General features: G+C 43.4%; 1 protein-coding gene across 1 annotated transcript in view; it reads right to left on the bottom strand.

Moving 5' to 3' along the window:
• Positions 1 to 14,202, bottom strand: part of tyw1 (tRNA-yW synthesizing protein 1 homolog (S. cerevisiae)) — a 63,465-nt gene that overhangs the window by 13,290 nt on the left and 35,973 nt on the right. The gene's annotated exons all lie outside the window — the stretch shown is intronic.

Genomic DNA, 14,202 nt, shown 5'->3' on the forward strand with positions numbered 1-14,202 from the left:
TGTAACTATTTAAGACTTATATTAACACAAATATTCCGCTTACTTCTGCTTTAAGAATTACTCATGTCTTTAGGTGTTTGAGTTTGTGAAAAAAAAGTAATGGGAAATGGACTGCACATGGATAGCACTTTCCTAGAGCACTCAAAGCTCTCACCCATTCACAGACATCACATCCATATGTTGATTGAAGAATTACTAGGGGCCATTTGGGCTTCAGTGTATTGCCTAAAGACACTCCTTGAAGCCACTGGGGATTGAACCACTCTGATAAGTGGAAGATTTGCTCTGGCTCCTGAGCTACTGCTGTCCCATGTAAATTGCTTACTGGTTTTTGCAATGTGCACCACTTAGGTGATAGCTTGCATTTTTTTGGGCTGCACAAAGTTGCCCACCATAACAGTAACATGTGTGCTTATTGGAGGCAGGATTGCTCGTTTGTGCATGCTTGTTATAGTGACAGTGTGCTACCTATGCCCTCTTGGTGTAAACATGCTGTATTTAATCAAAGTTGGTTCCCTCACTTCAGTATTTCTTCCAAAGTTTTAATCTGTATATATACACAAACACACACCTCACACACACAAACACAGAGGCCACCTGTGTGGCATCATGCTGTAACAGAGCCAAGGCAGCAGCTGTGCTACCTTAATACTGTTGGCCAGAAACACTGTCTGATCCTCACCCAGGTATCTCAGGGGAAACACAGGAATTGGAAAGCATGTGAAAATGAAGTCAAGCATCTATCCATTCCCCCTCTGTCCCTGTGGTAACAGTATACACCCCCAGACAGCAGTGAACATCCAGTTTAATGCTGTAGATATATGAATAAGGCCATTGTTACAGCCACCTAGACATCCATGATCACCTCCTACTTAACTGTACCCCTTTGTAGGTCAGACTGCTCTTGTCATGACCAGCTACTCTCAATATATAGATATCCAAATCGAGCTTGGATGGTGGGTCCAAGTGGGCGGGCATGGTGGCTGCATTGTTGTGACATCAGAAAGTTTCAGAAGTTTTGACAGCTTGTTTAAACCATCACAATACTCCAAAACTGTTTAATTAAAGCAGAAGTAAGCGGAATATTTGTGTTAATATGAGTCTTAAATAGTTATATCTTCTGACAGGAATCACTTATATAGAGTGTTTGGTCCGAAACACGGGTCTGTCAGTCACTCTGCTCTGCTGTAAGCCGAGGAGAAAACTTTCCTTGTATCCCACAACCTTTATCCAATGAGGAGAGCATAAAGGCATAAACGGCATAAAGGGGCGGTCCTCTCTGTGTGTGCAGCCAAGGGATGCGCGTGAATGTGGTGACGTAGGGACGAGAGCGGGGACTGCTAACTCCATCGGCTGACAGAAAGTTAGCCAAAACGACCGGATCGCTTACTTCTGCTTTAAGGTAAAAATTTAGCATAAGCCGCTTACCCACTAAAATTAGTGGGTCAACGCAGGTTTTTTAAACACGGGTCGGCCCGCTAACAATCGGCATTTGGCTCCTTTCCCATTGACCAAAACGAGCCGGGTTTGACCCCCCACTGGCAAGCTATATGGCCTCCGCTTCCACATAAGAGCGACAGAATTCAGCCTGTTATATTTTTATAAATTGTGGTGTCTCGCACGGTCCCTGATACCTGGCGCTGATCCTCCTCTTCCCCACGCACGGATAATGAGAAGCTCATGAATTTCCCTGTCTTGCCAGTGCTGCAACATGTTGATCAAATCTCAGTCTCGAATGCGAGCAGAGCTTTGTAATATGGGACACGACTGGCGTGATGTTATGACGTGGCGTCACGTAACGCTCAACGTCATCACGTAAATTAGGGGGTTGACCCAGGCCTGGCGTTTCCACTGCAAGCCAATCAGAGCCTTGATGTGCTTTGATGTTTTCCATACTATTAATATAGAACCTAGACCTAATCTGTAATCAAAGAAGACAAGGACATCTACTTTTACAATATGATACCTTTAAAAGTAGGCTAAATTCTACTTCATTATTTATTTGCCTCTTTTTATTCTTTAGGCTGAAGTGATGAAAAAGCCCCTAGTGGCTACAGCAGATAATCCCTCTGACTCTGAACTCTGGTGACAACTGATAAAAAATGACACGACCAGGGACGATGACAAAAAACAGATGTTTCATTATTTCACAGGAGCCATTCCCTAAATCCAATAAGTAGAACTTATGCCAATGAAAATGTTATTTCTTCCAAGGAAAGAGAAAACTCCCTCCTCCTTCTAGAGTATTTACTCACTTTCCTCTGTGGCAGACTACACAAGACATCCTTACAACCAATCTGTCTCGCAATGACCGGGCTATTTCAAGGCTGCCATTCATATCCATTCAAGCCTGTCCACTCCGCAGCCGTAGGGGATCTCTGGCTCTAGTTGTGAACTGCAGCCATTTCTTCGGTAATTTAACCACATACGTCTTGAAGGGCTACTTGAGAATTCACCTCACAAAAGAAATCTAATGCAACTTTTTACTCTTTGGGTTTGTGTGTGGAGAGAGAGAAAGAGGGTGCGGCTGGGGCAAAGACATGGTAGAGATGCTGGACAGAATTTATGAGGGGCCTTGGTGTTATCAGCCTTGCCTGGAGGCCCACTGAATAAAGATCAACTACCCAGGACTCAGTATAAATCATCAGGAATGGGCAAAGCAGGGGGGAGGGAGCAAGAGGAGGAGATGGGGAAAAGATCTCTGAGATATACAGAGGGAATGAATGTACTGTATCACAAGGAGGTGATGAGAGTGTGGTAGGGATGGAGGTAATGAGGAAGAAGCCCTCACCTGCTCACACATAATCTATGTCTTTTGCCTTTAATAGAATTTTAAAATGTGCTGATGCAGAAGCCCCCCTCCCTCCCCCCTCCTCACCAACTACAACATACAGCTGTGTGCTGGTCCAAATTTATCTCCACATTTACACCGATGCCCGATTCCCCCACTCAGTCTCCTTTAGTAAGCCATTTCCTTCCTGGGAGCCAGTAGCAGGTAAGTGGTATTGATGCCACACCAAGATGATAAATAACACACTGGACAACAATTGGACAGCGGATGGTAAATAGTGCAGGCAGAATGTGTTGTGCCACATAAGATGATGGACTAATAATTAATGGGTCAATAACAAGGGTCTTGCTGCTGGCGACGGTGGACACGCGAATACTCTGCAATATATCATTTTTACACATCTGCACTTCATCTTGATCAAATGCATGAGCAATACCCATGCACACATACGGGAGAAAAATGAAAACATAGGTCTGAATAAATGAGGGAAAGACATTAAAGACGCTCCTGTAGAACTGAGAAGTGTTTTGTTGATGTGGTCCACATGTCCCCACAGAGAGAGGGGTCCCTGCGAATCAATGATCAGTTATTCTGAGTGATTATCTCTATGCTCCCAGGAAACAGTTCAACTCTGTGAAAAGGTCTGAGTACGACTCTCTGGAGGGCAGGGGGCCTCCCTAAACAGTTTAATGAGTGTGAAAATAATGTGAATCGTGCTGTAACCTTCACAGTCACTTGAGCTCAAGCCAATTAAACACCTGTGGGAGTGTTGGAAAGAAAAGAGCTCTCTCTCATCACCATAATCAAAACAATAAATGAGGGAATATCTTTTGGCAGAATGGTGTTTATCCCTCGAGTAGAGTCCAGAGCACTGAAGCTCTTTCTCTGGTAGCGCAAGGTGGCCTCAACATCTTACCAAGACACCTTCTGTTAGCTTCTTTATATTCGTCATCTACTTCTTCATAAATTATTGTCCCCAATCTCCCACCTACAATCTCTCCCCAGGACCTACAGTTGAATTTAAAGGGATAGTTCAACATTTTGGCAAATTGGCCCATTGCCATAATCGCTATAGTCATAGCAGTAGGTTCATTACCTTTAATTGTAGGTGTAAGCTATTTTCAGTACGGCGGAGCGCAGCAGCTGGCTGCTCAGAGCTACACTATGGAGGCTAACGGAATTTCTTGGTTTCCCTCATTAAACTCATCAAATTCAACATCCCAAAACTCCACAGCGCTTTTGTAGACAAGTTGTGACCTGCACAACCACCACGCTATGAGATAATGACGGAACGATACGAAACGGAGCCGTTTTCGAGGTAAATTCATACAAAACCGCTGATGCGCGTTGCGTTCAGGGACAGTTTTTCAGCAAGCAGTCTCCGTATTTACCCTGTATTTACCTCGAAAACGGCTCCGTTTCGTATCGTTCCGTCATTATCTCATAGCGTGGTGGTTGTGCAGGTCACAACTTGTCTACAAAAGCGCTGTGGAGTTTTGGGATGTTGAATTTGATGAGTTTAATGAGGGAAACCAAGAAATTCCGTTAGCCTCCATAGCGTAGTTCTGAGCAGCCAGCTGCTGCACTCCGCCGTACTGAAAATAGCTTACACCTACAATTAAAGGTAATGAACCTACTGCTATGACTATAGCGATTATGGCAATGGGCCAATTTGCCAAAATGTTGAACTATCCCTTTAAAACCAGAGATTATCTGCAATCATCCAATTTTAAACCAATAGGCTACTTGAGATGACCAAATTAGTGGGTATAAACTGGTTTATTTAAAAGTGGGTAAATGAGTTTTCTGGAGAGGACGCACACAACCTCAGACAGCAGTGTCACACGCTGCTACAAGACACATACACTGACATACACGCAGGTGCAGGGAAGACAGAGTAAGCTGTTGGCTGTCCCTCACAGACGTCACTGCCAATCAGAGCCAGAGCTTATAAATTCCTGCATCCAGAGTCTTTTGACCCAGGCGCGAATGCTGATTGTTGCTTTTTCCATTGCACACAAAATGTGAGCAGGCTTTCATGGACAGGGGCTTTATATCGTATACTGCAGCTAAATAACTACAGAAACCATTTTACAACAGGATCACACCATCTGTGACACACACGTTGACACTCCTACCATGAGTACTAAGTTTTAATATTTAGTTTACTACGACATTATTACATGAGTAGGTAGCACATTCAGTTACTGTAAAGTTTCATGGCTGTATCTTTGATACTAACCTGGTAGCTAAATCATCTGTCTACAGACAACAAATACATTAACACTTGTCAGTGTGCTGGTCTGACTGCACCGGTAGCTCCGTGCAGTCAGTGTCATAGTATATTACCATGATGACACTCGCAAGAAAACAACAGCAGCAAAACTGCAGTTCTGGCTGGTAAAAATACAAGTTAAACTACTGTGAAGGCCATTTCATAGACCCGGTGCTAATGGCTCAGGCCCACATCAGTCAGCAGTGAGGGCTAATTTGAGAGCTGGTGTAATGAAAAAGCAACTCGCTCGGTCATACTGTCATCAGTCCATCCTGGGTCCATTACTGGGCTCATGATGCTGAAGTCGATAGCTTCCCCAAAGCTCAGCAGCCAGTGTGGTTCATCTGCTCAGTAAAGGACAACATACTGTACTGCTCGCGGGCAGGAGGAATGGAAGTGGGAGGCAGAGAGACGAGAGACAGAGGAGGTCATTTATAGTGTAGAGAAAGGGTTTAGTGGGTTCACCCTGACAGTGACCCTTTACCTGTGACAGGCAGAGCCCATTAAATATTTTTCTTAGACTGTTTTACTGTGATCTCTGTCCTAGCATCAAACTTTGAGAAAGGGAAATACTAAAAGAGGAAGACATGAATCATCACCCACTGTAGATCAGGATAGTATACTTATGCCAGGCCAGAGATGGGTAACAAAGACAGAGGCTAATGTCATACATTGTTTTTGATCACTCTTTAGCTCAGATAATGAAATGGCAAATAATACTAAGGGCCCTAGTTTCGTCGACCGAGCGAAGTCTAAGTGCAGCGCAGCTTCGCCACGCCAACGGGGTGTGGCCCAGGTCCATTTCGCAAGTTTGCTGGGCCGCGCAGTCAGACTTAGACCAGTGCAGCCCCTCCCCTCGTCCCTCCCACTGGCGCAAACGGTGAAGAGGGAGGAGAGAGGGCGGGAGGGAGACAGGAGGAGGAGAGAAAGGCGTGGAGTGGGTTTGACACAGCCGAGTCAGATCTTCACCAATCAAATGAGCGCCTCTCCTCACCTTTAACTGCGCGGCGGGTGATGCGCGCTGCAAGTTTGTCATTTTATACTTGGACATGGACGGAGGAAACAGCGACGCCAGAGGCCGAACCTCTCCCAGGAGGAAACAGCTGTTTTGGTCCGGAGGTCCGAGCTCAGAGTGACCAATAATGAGTTTACTAATATACTTAACCAGGATTGATCTGATACACTGAGAACCCCTGCCCAATCTAAGAAACAACTAATACACTAATAAAGAAACTCACATTTATTCAAACCCTATGTAAGCAAGATGACAGGTGTACACTAATCACAACATAAACAAAGACCATGTGGATTAAATCAGCGTAAAGGACGCGCGCTCTCTCTCTCCCTCCCTCTCTCTCTCTCTCTCTGTCCTCCACTCTCTCTCTCTCTCTCTGTCCGGCTCTTTTTTTCTCTTTTTTCTCTGTGATAGAGATGCTGAGTATACTGTAGTAGGCTATATACTGACTATCTGATACCGAGGCTGTTGTGGTGGACTAAGAGAGATGAAGATTTGTGTTTTGTTTTTCATTACGGCTGCGTGATGCGGTCGCTCTCCGCTAATGAATTAATAAGTAAATAAATAAAGCGATCATCACAAGGGCAGAGTGGTATCTCAACACGGCAGCGACATGCAGTCATCCACCCTCAGTCCTGCTTTTGGGACATCCACAGCTGCTTTTCAGTGCCAGTTCGTCCCTGCTGTGTTAATTCAGGTGGAGTTTCCATTACGCTGCCACAGCCTTTGATCTCTGCTTTGATCTGACGTCAGATGTGACGGGACAATCTATATAGATATAAATTCACGTGTTGAATCCGTTAGTTGCATTAAATAGTGGTTATTGTGGATATTTATTGCATTGAAATGTGTCTGGAACTGTGGAGATCTGCCTGTGAGGTCTTGGTGACGTGTGTGCACTGCAGGTCAGTCAGCCAAACTTCCACTGCACCTGCTGCGCTTCGCCCTGCGCTGAGATTAGACCTGGTTGGAGGTGGCGAGCTTTCAGCGCAACCTCGGCGGGACATTTTCGCACAAAACTTGCACTGCACCAAGCTGAATCTGTGACGCCTCCCCCTGCTGCGCGGCCACGCCTATCTCAGCGCAGCGCGATCTGCCAATCTTCCAATCTGACTTTGCGCTAGGCTGCGCTGGTCGAAACTTGCATTAGACCAGCTGCGCTACCTTGCGCCACCTGCGCTGCGCCAGCAAACTAGGGCCCTAAGTGTCGTCCTTTACAATCCAAATCCACAAGATACTCATACTCTTCACGCTGATGTAGAAAACAGTGAAGCAGTAAATCAGACTATGGTTGTGACTAATAACTGATTTGTTTGTTTGTGTGTGTGTGTGTGTATCAAACTTCATCCCTTTAAACAGAAAACTGAGTTATATATATATATATGTTTTGGTTTGTCCCTTGCCTCTCTCTGTGTGTGATAAAAACATCAACAATCAGTTATGCTTGAACAAAGAGGAAAATGTGCGTGTGGCTTAATTCTATTAACATCTCAGTTCCTGTGTCACATTTGATGGGGATCTCTGAACACCTGTCCACTCCCAGTGCTCCCTGCTGTCTTGTTAGTGCTGCACTCTCTCCAGTATAATGAAATGTCATGTAGCGGTGGATCAATACACACTCCTACATGAAATGCTTAATAGAAAAGCTCGCCAAGTCTCAGAGGACAGCTTGGATCCATAGGTGTGGCTTTTGCACCCATTAAAAACTAGACCTGCCTGAAGCGAGCTGTTGATTACTTTTGTAGCAATAAAACATAACATGCAAGTAGGTAACATCAGCTTAATGTAGAGTAAAGTGAGAGGATCGTTAAACTGGCACACAGCTGGTCCAATTCATCTTTGCACAGATGGCAAAAAATGACTTTGACATTTACAGCACACAGCGAAAGATCAGATTTGAACACAAAGGACTGAATCTGATAGGCAGAGGGAAGACAAGTCAAAGAAGATGAGATCAATTTGGATGCTTCATTACAGTGTACAGTGCAGTCACAAGAGACAAGGACCAGGTCCCATAAAGACATAAGGCAGCTGCTATACAGTATCTGTCATAACTGAATGATCTCCACGGTCTGTGTGCTTATATGCCAACTATTCACTCACTATACTGCTTCTACTGTGGCATTACTTTACAACTCAACAGTCTTACCCGTTATGGTTATTCTTTAAAGCCCCTGTGCAGACTTTTCATTTAGTGTTGATTTTGGAAGCCCCTGTGGACGAAAGCGGTGGTGTTTTGCCGGAATGAAGACTGCATTTCCCACTGTCATGAAGACGCTTGTCTGGCCGGCGCGTGTAGATTTGTTTTGGAAACGTCGGAAAGAAGACAGGACTTGCTTTTATTTTTTTTCAGCAGCGTAATGTATCTATTTGTATGGTTTCGTCAGTGGTCCGGCCCGACCATGCCTTCCAGAGGTATAGAATTAGACTACTTAGAAATAGCATATCTTCACACTGATGGGCTCATTTGCTGTTGTAGGTAACAGAGACACATCAGCAGAAACCAGAGACTTTTGCGTATCCAGTTAAAAGCTCTGTACAGGGGCTTTAACCCTCAACTTACCCGAGCCAACCAGTTCCCAACACACTCCTGCTTTTTCATCCCATCACAACCTCAATATCACAAAACAGGGAGCAGATGTTCAGTCACCAGTGTCTGTGCCAGAATCTGACATTTGATCATTTTAGTCTGCCCTCCTGGCCAACCGCCATCACCTCAGCAGGATTTATTCTTGTCCAGGGTGCTTGTGGGTGAAACTGCCTCTGCATAGGTTTGCAAAGACATTTATATCAATTTCACCCAAAGCATAACTGCCATGTTTTGTGGGACAGGTGAGACATGAATGGATGCAAAGTTATTTCAGTGGACAGACAATGAAAACAAAGGTACAAGACAAACACAGTGCGTCTCTGTACACATAATAAACACAAGGGGGAGTGGGGATGATTAATAAGAGTGTGAGCTTGTTAGTTTAGTTAGTTTTAAAATGGGAACATACTGCCAAGCCCGCAAGACTGCCAAAAACACTTCATTAGGGGGAAAATGAAAAACACCTTCACACACACCCAACCAAACAAACCCACAAACACACTCTCCTTCTGCCTCTTGGCCCTTCAGAAAGTTTTGTTTCCACCCTTGGACTGCAGAGATCCCTCATTACAGTACCCGCTCCCTCATCTAATTATTTTGCAACTTTTTTTTGTATGAATGTGGTCGTCTGCCTGCACTACGCTGAACTGCATATTTTGCTTGGTTTGTTTGCTTTTGGCTAAACTTTTGTTATGTGAATAGCCAAGTGAAGGTTGCATTTCCTTTTTCAGCAGAAACATAGTATGCACAATCCTAAATCCTCTCTTTGGTTTTTTGTTTTTTTGATTATATTAGGTATCATCTGCATGTGGTGATGTCAAGAAACAAACGCAACAATCAAATTTTCAATGTTCAGCAGTCCACAGGATAAAACCTAAATTCCAGTGCTTTTATAAATATTTTGGCTGAACTACACCTTTAATGCCTGTTACCGCAAACGTATCCTACAATTTGATTGCAAAGTACACTCACTCATTTCATAATGAATTGGTGTGAACAGTTTTGACTCCATCTGAGGCAGTGTTGTCAGCTTAGTATCTCTGCTGCTGTAGACGCACTGACTTTTCAGACCCTCTTTCAGCCTCTCACTCACCTGACCACATGGTAGTTGACATAGATGTGAATGAGCTTTTACTTTCTGTTTGAATGATCATTTTGCATGTAATAGCAGCTGAAAGTGTGCTCGTCGTAGAGGTATGTGCGGTGATTTTGTCCGATGAGGCTCTGATTATAAAATCTGGATTTTAGCAGCAGCAGAACAGCAGCTTAGAAATAGCTTGGTGGTGCCGGCTGGTTAATGTAATGCAGTCTTGTGTTCAAGTCACTATTATAAATGGAAAATCACCTCAATTAGAGCAGCTTCAATGTGAATTCACCTGAATTTAGTCATTTCCAAATGAAATAGTTGTTTACAGTGACTCCACAACAGTTAAACCCTGAGTATCACACACTGGCAATACTTTGCAGAGCCACATACTAGGTCTTGGTCTTGTATCAGTTCGAACTGTGGGCATCACTAGCTTGAGGTGAGTGTTTTTCATCTTCACTGGTCTGCCTTCCTGTTTACAGTGCTGCAGTGTTGGATAACTGATAACCTGCAGAAAGTTCTACAGTGCCTAACGTGCACAGCTAAATCAACGTGCTGCCCGGCACTACAACATTATTATCACTTCCAGTAACTGCTAGACTCTCATGCACCTGCACATTTTCAACATGCGAAGCTGGGTCAGAACCAGACCTGGTGTGGGTGGTGTGCTCTTATTCCTGCAGCATCAGCAACAGGAAGCAGCACCAGAGGAAACAAACACAACTAATTCCCCTTCTTTCTTTTCTTAGAGATGATGACACGTCACATCGTCCAATGCAGATGTCAACGTTACACGCTGAGACAACACAACAGACATGTATTACTTGCTTTCGACGACTATCAACAGTCCTGCCCAAGTTCTGCTTAGTTAAGTTATCTGGAGCTACAGGATATCTGCACAGAATGTACCTTGCCAGGAAGGCAGTGGGTTGAACAAGACATACTCTGAGGCGATCCTATCTCTCAGGTGCAGACATCAGCATTTTAAAGTTAAAAATATCCCATTTAAATATTTAAAAGCATAAACATATTAATATGAATGTATATTTTTGATTAGTGATCCTTACGGTTGGGTTAAAGCATTTCTCTACAGAGGTTACTTTCTTGTATGAACCTAAATAAAATCTTATAGCACTATACAGATGGTTGATCAGGAAAAACCTGAAGGTGCCAAAGATTGAAGAAACTTGACAAATATTAACACTTCTGAGTGCACAACAGCATTCACAATCACATTTCTTTTCTTTTTTTAAGTATATTTTTTGGGGCTTTTTCTCCTTTGATGGATAGGAGAGTTGAGAGAGAGACAGGAAATGGGAGGCAGAGAGTGGGGGGATGACACACAGGATAGGGCCGCTCAACGCAGGATTCGAACCGGGGCCGCCTGCAGTGAGGACTATAGCCTCAACACATGGGCACTCCACCAACTGAGCTAAACACCGCCCCCACAATCACATTTCAATGAAAGTGGAAGTTTTGGATTCATGTATCAGTAAGTGTTTCCCACCACAACTATCACCACCGTTAACAACTAATGAACACGATTGTCCACAAAATGTCACAGATGTGTTTCTGAAGTAAGTCAACGCTGGCTGATAATACTGTATGAACCTCACACATGTATCATTTACTGCTCTCCCTCATTACCCAGTATGGCAGTGTCCTTGAGTCAGGCACTTGACCTCCCTGTTCTCCCATCTGCTGCTTGCCAACAGGTACAATTGTGAGCATTTCCCAGGCGTGATTCTGTGTAACGGAACAAGCTGCCGCTGAAAAAGACCACACAGCTCAGTAAACATAGCCTGGATAAATGAAGGTTAAAGAGAGTATAGCTGCAGTGGGAGCGGTGGGATCCCGGTGGTAATCGGCCATCGGTGGCACAAGCTATCGGCAGGTAGTACAGGAATGAGATGTGCTCTGGATTATGAATGAGAGTGTGTGCGGAGGGATTCCCATGTGGAACTTACATGTGAAGAGAAGTATGTCATAAATGCGTACTTTGTGTGTGGGAAAGCTTTCACTAGTTAACTGGTCTGTTTAGGACAGGGATCACGTGTCATGGCACACATAAGGGGATGGGTGAGGGGCGTTGGGATGAGGCCTGAGAATTGAGCAGACCACCTTTTCTAACCAATTAGTTTGCACCCCTGCAGTGCAATGAAAATAGAATACAACTGAACCTCCACGTTGGTTGACTTCCAAGGTCGGGCCTCTCTCTCATCTCTGCCATCTCAGGTAGAGACGATTAATCGCGCTGGCCTAATTTTAACAGCGTCTAGGCACTGCTTAAAATGAAGAGAGGAGAAACTGCATCACACAGCAGATTCCTCTACAGTTTACTCTAAGGAGGCAGAATACATAATCAAAACAAAGAACTGCGGTGTAGTCTACTTCCCTGTGGATACAGTGTTTTTATGCTGAAAGGCATGGAACATAAACTAACTAGAATTACTATTGTACACAGAACCAGAATCATAACGCCACAGTGAAGTTGAACTGTGACTGTTTGGATACAAAATGCCATCGCTTCATCCATGATGTATGTTAGCTGAGGTCACAGTGACCTTTAACCCGCAAAATCCAATCAATTCATCCCATTGTGTCCAGCTGTACAAAATGTGAGGAGATTCGTTAAGATTGTTACAAACGGAGGGGGACAAAGGCAGAAGGAGGAGGGTTTTAAAAGTGCATTATATACAATAATAAAGAACAATATCCTGAGCAAAGGCAGCAAAGTGCTTTAGTCCATATATCAGGCTCAGCAGCTGTATAGGAAACGCACCACCGAGTCCCTTAATGCTCACATCACATAGACAAGCTCACTGTAATTGAAAAACCATGTTAGCCCCGTCACAAACAAATTAATAATCTTACTACAGCATGATGAGATCTGTGACATAGAGCAGATTGAAACAGTGAAACCGTACAATGCAGCAGTCACACCAGGCAGAGAGGCAAATATTGTCCATTATTTTCAATATGAAGCCACGGCACAGTGCAGGTGCTTAAATCGCATTGTTTGTGTTTCATGCAACACACAAACTGGTAAGGGGCAAGTAGAAATGAATGTAGATCGAGCCTTTTGTTACATAGTTCTGTTTTGCACTTGATTCCCTTCTGATCCCCTGTTTTCATTTGTTCTACCAGTTCTCTAAATCCCTGAAAACCTTTTTTCCTCTTGAAGAGAAAATGGCACATTTTGAACCCTGGAATAAATGCGCTACACATTCGATTAGATTGTGACACAGAAATAAATAAAAGGATTGCTTGTTGAACATCTCAGTGAATCTGGTATTCTTACAATCAGGCAGGAAAACCTGTTAACAAATGTTACAACTGCAACTGCTTATGCTGCTGATGCCACCAGTAGCTCGCTCCCCGTACTATTAATATCTTCTCCGCCAAATGACCGGATGAGGTCAGCGATTGGTCAGTGGTATGCAACCCACAATTCCAGGGAATTACCCCACTTATCTAGTGACTTATATATGGTCACAGGTTCAGGTTACATAAAAGTCCACAGGGCGTTAGAATAACAGCAGTGTGGGTACCTTTCGTGTAGGTGTAGGTAGGTTGTCCTTGAGTAGGGGTACACAAAAATCACTTAACAATTAACAAGCTCAAAGACTCACAAACTAAGTCCCTCACCAATAAAGACCCCCAGACTCACAAAAAACCCTGAAGCTCTTACATCGTAAAAGCTGTGAAAGAAGTATTGGCTCTGGGTCAGAGGAGTCACAGTATGTGTGGCGCAGTTTGTTGTGGTTTTATATTTCTAAATAAAAACAAAAATGACATTCTGTACTTGAACAACATTAAGTTTTGAGTATAAATATCATAGTTTGTTCACCATGTTCACGTAATGCATAAACTGATCAACCATAACATTAAAACAAGTGCCTGGTTTTACTGTTGTGGCTGATAGGTGGACACAGTATCTGTAGCCCACTTTTATGAGTTCATAATGATCATTAGTGATTTGACTTCACTTTTAGTTTCAATGATTTTTCTAGGGCTACATGGCTTCAGCCAGACATAAAAATACATGGATCGGTCACAATATTAAAACCAGTCCTAGAGACAAGCAAGGAAGATGATGGTTTCCTTTCTTTTGGATATATTTATTAGGACTGGGACTCGATTAAAAAAATTAATTGAATTAATTAGAGGCTTTGTAATTAATTAATCGCAATTAATCGCATTTTAATCGCATATAAATATTTGACCTGACAACAGTGAGAAGCATATTTTTTTTCACATGGATTTTAGTATACCATTGAATGACTGAATACATAAGCTTAAGCATTCAAGGTGGTACTTAACCAAGACCAACAGACTAGGGATGCAAATTATCGATTAATTCATTAATCAATATTTGATACATACAGATTAAATGGTCTTTCCTTCCACTACACTATGATGATTACTGTAGTATTTAACTAGG

Source organism: Trachurus japonicus, chromosome 13 (assembly GCF_045865225.1).
Source record: "Trachurus japonicus isolate A0001 chromosome 13, Traja_1.0".
NCBI classification, from domain to species: Eukaryota; Metazoa; Chordata; class Actinopteri; order Carangiformes; family Carangidae; genus Trachurus; species Trachurus japonicus.